The sequence below is a fragment of the Lissotriton helveticus genome, chromosome 8, assembly GCF_964261635.1.
Source record: "Lissotriton helveticus chromosome 8, aLisHel1.1, whole genome shotgun sequence".
Classification (NCBI taxonomy): Eukaryota; Metazoa; Chordata; class Amphibia; order Caudata; family Salamandridae; genus Lissotriton; species Lissotriton helveticus.
The window spans coordinates 1,009,519,804-1,009,525,803 of record NC_136069.1 but is presented as its reverse complement, the minus strand read 5'-3'; the positions used below and the strand labels follow the sequence as shown (position 1 = coordinate 1,009,525,803).

General features: G+C 44.2%; 1 long non-coding RNA gene across 1 annotated transcript in view; it reads left to right on the top strand.

Annotated features, from left to right (window-relative positions):
• Window positions 1-2,107: 2,107 nt before the first annotated feature.
• The window catches only part of LOC144771854 (uncharacterized), a 385,300-nt gene continuing 381,407 nt past the window's right edge, over window positions 2,108-6,000 (top strand). The window contains exon 1 of the long non-coding RNA XR_013599518.1: window positions 2,108-2,164. This is a non-coding gene — a long non-coding RNA (uncharacterized LOC144771854). The remainder of the gene's footprint in view (window positions 2,165-6,000) is intronic.

The following is a 6,000-nucleotide window of genomic DNA, read 5'->3' as shown; positions in this document are numbered from 1 at the left end:
TACTGTGATATTCAGCAATTTTCCTACCTTTCTTGTCAATATGAGAATATATAAAACAAAGTTTTTTACTGAAAAAAAACAGTGGGTGTTTCTTCTTTTTCCCCTGGTCCATACTTAAAAGTGTTTATTATATATATTTTTTCTAATGTATTAATTACCATGTGCTGAGTATTTAAGCAAAAAAGCATTTTACATCTAAAAATAATATTTTACTTGGGTCTTTCTGGGAAAAACCTCTGGGACCATTTGGTACCTGGTCCCATATCTGCATCAGTTATTATTTTGGACCATTCAGCAAGAGGTTCCACATTTCTCTCGAGCAGTTCCAGAGAAAAAAAGCTGGCACTCTTACTGCAAAACTTGTCAAGAATTGAGAATTGGTATCGTAAGACTCGAGGTTGATGAGAATTGGAAACATTGGTCTTTTGTGAATGTTTAATGCGATTTTAGAGACTTCTTGCTGTGAAGTAGGTGCCCACATCACATGAAAATAAATGGAAGAGGCCCCCTTGTACATCTAATCTTTTTGACAGCAAAGACTATTGCTCTTCAGTCCCCATTTAGGATTCAACAAAGAAGAAAACATCACAATCCCAGTGATATTACTTAGGAATTGTTTGCAACTGATCTGACAATAAATATATGCTCATTCGATCTGAAGTGAGAAAGTGTGTGTGTGTCAGCACACTTCAGGAAATAAGATCAATTCAGATTACAGAAATATCTCTGAGAGCATGTTTCAGTTTACACCATTGTTTCTATATTTCCAGATAAACAATAAGTACATGCAGAACAGAAAATCCAATAATCAAATATCTGTGGGAATTAAGCGGGTCACGACTCACGTCTTCCCAATCACCATTCTTTTTTTTTAACAATGAAGAAAAGGGCTAGGTTTTTTAAGTTTCCAAAAACACTAATTAGTATATGTCAACATCACTTGAAAACACAGCACATGACCCCGGGCCCAACAATGACATTATATAAAATCACATTATATGAAACTAGACACAGATATGAACAAATGATTACAGGGAACCTGACTAAGATAATAATATGAAATGTTTTACATGATATGACTTTAGCAAGTAATCTCACTAACACTGTGTCAGTAATTCCAGTATAAAGTAAGCGGTGGGAAATAACATAGACTTAAATTGGTTCCTAATAAACCAGCATTTAATCCCTTTAATCCCTTAAAACACCTCTCTTCAACCCAAAATCTACTGATCCTCGATCCCCTATATTGCTGGTGTGCTCCTTCCATTCCAACCCATGTGTACCCGACCTATTAGTCAAAGGAGAAGCATCCAGCGGGGAAACCACCACTGCTTTCTCCTAAACTACAAAAATAAAAATTCAAAGGCAAATAACCACCTGCCCTTCTCTCAGATTTTTATCTTATTATTGATTGTTTTCTTCAGTTCCTACTGAGATCCTCCTTCTCAATCTCCATAATTAAAGACATCAGCAACTTTTCCCTAAACAATGAACATGTCATCATTTTACGCAGCCGCGGTGCGTCCATTGGGGCGTAGGGGCGTAGCCCCACCAGCCCCATGGACCCGCGACTGCCAGTAAATAATTTAAATAAATGTTCCAACTTCCTGACAGTTGACTCCTTTTCTCATCATGATATTTTTCGCGCCGTCGGGCAGCACCCGACTGAAATGGGAGTGCGCAGGGGGTTGGGCTGCGGGGCTGGTGTGAGTGATTGACAGGCGACGAGTCAAGAGTCAGTCGAGACGTCACGAGACGACGAGTCAGAAGAAGTTGAACGCGCATCACAGCTTGGGGCAGAAACGTACCCGAGCATGCGCATACTAAGCTGCCCCACATAGAGACATGGGGGAGGGTGCATGCTTATTCGCGTGCGGCGCAGCCCTGGCGTTAAAAGGGCGACAGGGCGAGCCGTTAGTGTGCCCTCCAAGCCATTGAATTGGCTGGTCACCGTTCCTCAGAGCAGGGGCAATCCATATTGGATGCCGCACGTGGGTGGCTCAGCCGTAGTGCACAATGGCCAATCACTGTATCTGACTTCTTGTAGTCATGCAGTGATTGGCCATTGGCGGCTCACTAGTCTGACTCGCCTCGTGGTTGTGTCTGTGTGGAGTGAGCCGACTCGTGTGCTGCTCGTGTGGAGTGGAGAGACTGGTACTGTGTGGTGAGTAAACATACGCCGTAAATATCAGTATTGCACTCCTACCTTTCTACATAAGATGTATCTGTCTTGTAATAGGTTTTTAAAGGAGGATGTTGACGATTGATCCCATTTAGCATTGCCTTGTCTAGCACAAATTTGGCGATACTTTTCAATTTTTACAAATTAGAAAGCTGTATTCAACTGGACCCTAGAATTTCCTCGCTGGGTTTTCAGGTCTTTTAACTGGGGCCGAAAGTAAGTGTACATGTAGAATGAGTTCCAAAAGTCTCTGACTCCCATTTTGCAAGCATACCGGGTAGAATACTTTGAAGTACTAAATACGATGGTCCTCCCGTCCGTCTGCCCAGAAGGTTACACCCCCCTCCCCCCACTCTGCCCTCGCCATAAAGACATGCCCAGCAGCACAGCCTGCAGCTCCGTGTCACCCTGGGCACGTCTCATTTCAAAGCTCTGCTCTGCCAGCTTGCACGTCACGTGTCATGCCAAGGAGATGCCCGTTTGTATCCTCACCACTCTGTTGTTGGTGGGCGGTGCCTGGTGGATGGAAGAGTAAAATGGTGGCCCTTGCTGGAGGCCTTGGTGCAGAGCCCTGGGATAATTAGCAGGGCCGTCTTTAGGGCGGTGTGACAGGTGCCTCCGCACAGGGCGCTGAGCCTGGCGAGGGGCTGTGCTTAGAAATACCTTACTGATTCAAAAGTACCTGCTGCTGCAGAGTTCCTCGTAGGACCAGCAGTAAAAAGTCAAGGCAACTGGTGATTAATGTTCCTTCCTAATAATGTTCCTTCCTGCGGAAGTGAAACTAGAGTTGTGTCTAGGGGCAGTTTGGATTCACCAAGTAGCGCAGAGGGTTAATGTGCATGCTGCTGCAAAGTACTACACAATGCAGATTACAGAACTGGATTTCCGCTTTTGTGACAGAGACCCCTTTGTTGCTTGCAGTCCATAAGTTACAATCATAATATAGCACAGTGACCTTTGAACTGCCATCGAGAACTGCATGCCCTAAGGAAGGAGGGGGAGGGTAAATAGACGGTGGCACCAGGCCCGCCAGCGCTAAATCCGGCCCTGACCGAGGGTTCGTCTGTGCATGGCACTGGAAACAGTATCAGGGTTTATTTGACGTCAACCCCTTACCCACCCACCGAATTTAAATCTGGTGTGAAGGCTTCGACCTACATAGAGATGCTTAAAGCTCATCGAAGCAGCATTTTGGCGCTCTGCAAGGCACCTATTATTACTATATGTGCTAGCAAATGGATTCTGGCGCACAGTTTGCTCAGTAAGATAGCTTTCTGGGTTGGGCGCTCACTGCAGAGATATGCGCGCAAACTGCGAGTCCTAAACGTATAAGTTTGGGTGCTGATAAAAGGAGTACCGCTGAGTTAGGCAATAATAACAGGTGTGGTTTATAGCGCCAAGATACACTTCTGCTTGAAGACTGAGCTATGCTCGAAGCAGAAGGGGTGGATGCATCCTAAGAGATGCTGCAAACACGCCACAACAACACCGTGGGGCGCTTGGTCAACTTGACACCTGCGGATAGAGTGCATCTGAGTTCTAATCCCAGCTTCCCTCACATCTATCACCTCGTGTGATCGTGGTCAAATTGCCCAATCTGCTTCGAACAGGATCTATGCTGATTTAAAGCTATAAAGGCACTGCATCATCACCGATGCCAACTGAAAGATGGCTTCAGCTGCTGGTCAAGGCAGCCGTGCCCGCCTGGCAGAAGTCAGCTGGCACTTACTGGCAATGGCGGGCAGTACTGATGTACCACAGCCCTTACATGCCCGAGGAGAGTCGGCAGCTAAGAATGGATGCTAGGATTGGACACCATGCGAGAGTGACTTTTATTGCACGTTTTTAGGGAGACAGACTGGCACGTGCACGCGGGTGGTACCCGGGCATGTCGTACACCGCACCCAAGCTTCAAGTGGAGCCCAGCTCCTTCAGAGCACCCCCTCCGCTTGGCCTCCCCCAGCACCGAGAGTCGCAGGTGAACTGTCCCAATTAGGACTTGTCTAATTAAATTAGAGTCAGATGCGGCAGCCAATGGGGGCCGAGAGACATTCATATGTCGCTATGTTGACTGTAGGCACTTTTGCTGGTGGGCATCTAATTCATGATATCTTTACTCATTTTAAGGTGGAAGCTGCTGCCAGCTTTAATCACCCCCCTCCAAACCTAATATAACCTGATAATCCTTTCACGTTGGGCAAACAATGCTGCAAATTAATCCAAACTTGCCACTGTAAACCAAAAGTTTGAGAAGAAACTACATCCATACATACAATCAATTAATCAATAAAAACGTTGGCGAGTCCTATTGTCAGCAGCAGCACTTTATTCCTTCGATTATCAACAGAAATCGATCTCCTGTGAAGAGGAAAGATTAATGAGTAGATGAAAAACTGGCTGATGAAAAAGTAATGAAGACAAATGTATATATGCAGGTGTCCCATCTAGAGATGTTTACTGACCAAGTTGAGGTGCAAGGGAAGACAGAAGTTATTGTCATTAAAAGAGTACACATTGTCAATGTTTCTTAGCAAACAAATTACTCTTGTCAAGAATGTCCGCCAAGAGAAATTGTTCTGCAAACCAGACCAGTTGCTCTACCTCACAAAGATGGCATGGAGATCATCAAAAAATGCCACTCAAAAGTTGACCAGTAGGAAGATGCTAACATTTGAAGTGGGTTGGTGGAAACAACTGCATTCTCAAGCCAGTAGGTCTGTTGTTACTTATTTACAGGTCTAATCTGTACGTGGTAGCGTTCTGCTCTAGGCAATCGGAAATAGAAGTTGGATACACTTAGGAATAGAACTATTGAAAATAATATGTTTTTCAAATGTATATCTGACTTTTATTAGGTAGCTTAGCTGGAGCCCTCTCCGTCTTTGTCTCGACGCACACTCTATATTCTTGTTTTGTTCAGAAAGATGAACACTGCATTATTTATGCTTTGTTTTTGAAAATAGCTAAATTAATAGCTTTGTCATTTACAATGCCAAAAGTTTTAACTTTCGCAAATGTGACACCTATAGCATTTGTAATGCAATATGTGTTGTATTTACGTGACTTAGATGTATTGATATTACAAATAGCAATGGCTTTTAACTTTTTTTATAATTAATACGTTAATAAAAGTTATTGTAATTTATAATGGCAATAGCTTAAACTTTTGTAAACAACTTTTGTGAAGGATATGTTCAGTGTATTTTATTGTGACGAAAATCCAAGAACAGATGTGAAATATTAACATCTTTTGGTGACATTTGTAATATAGCTTGAAACATTGAGAGAACATACTTGAACCAGTTGTTGTTGAATGGTTGCACAAATTGATGCTGTGGTGGCACTTGAGTCTTGGTTACCTGGTAGCGCCTTAGGTTGCAGCTCTTCAGCATTACTCAGGCCAGGAGTAAAAGCCCCAGCACCCAGCTGGATATGCTACCCTTGCTCTACAGAGCGCTCAGAGGACTCGCATTTGTTAGCACCTGCTGTAGGTGCTCTAGGCGCGCTGCGTCGTGCTTTTAAATACCCGTTTTTCGATATCAGTTGTAATTATTTTATTCTCCCCTGTTTTTAAACTTTGTGCATTTTCCTCATACCTACATCTTAATTGTGGAATCACCGCTGCTTTAGCGGCCCGGTCTGGGGGTTTTGGATACCTGGGGGAATCGGCCGCCATCTTGGATGTGGCTGGGACGCTTCTGGGCGACTTGGTGAGCGTTCTAGTGGTTTGTAGTCACGCACTCTACCTTCATAAGCCAGTTCTCCGCGCGCAGCGGGAGCGCCCTCATCGCGCCTGAGTCAAGCCAGAGTCCTGCCCG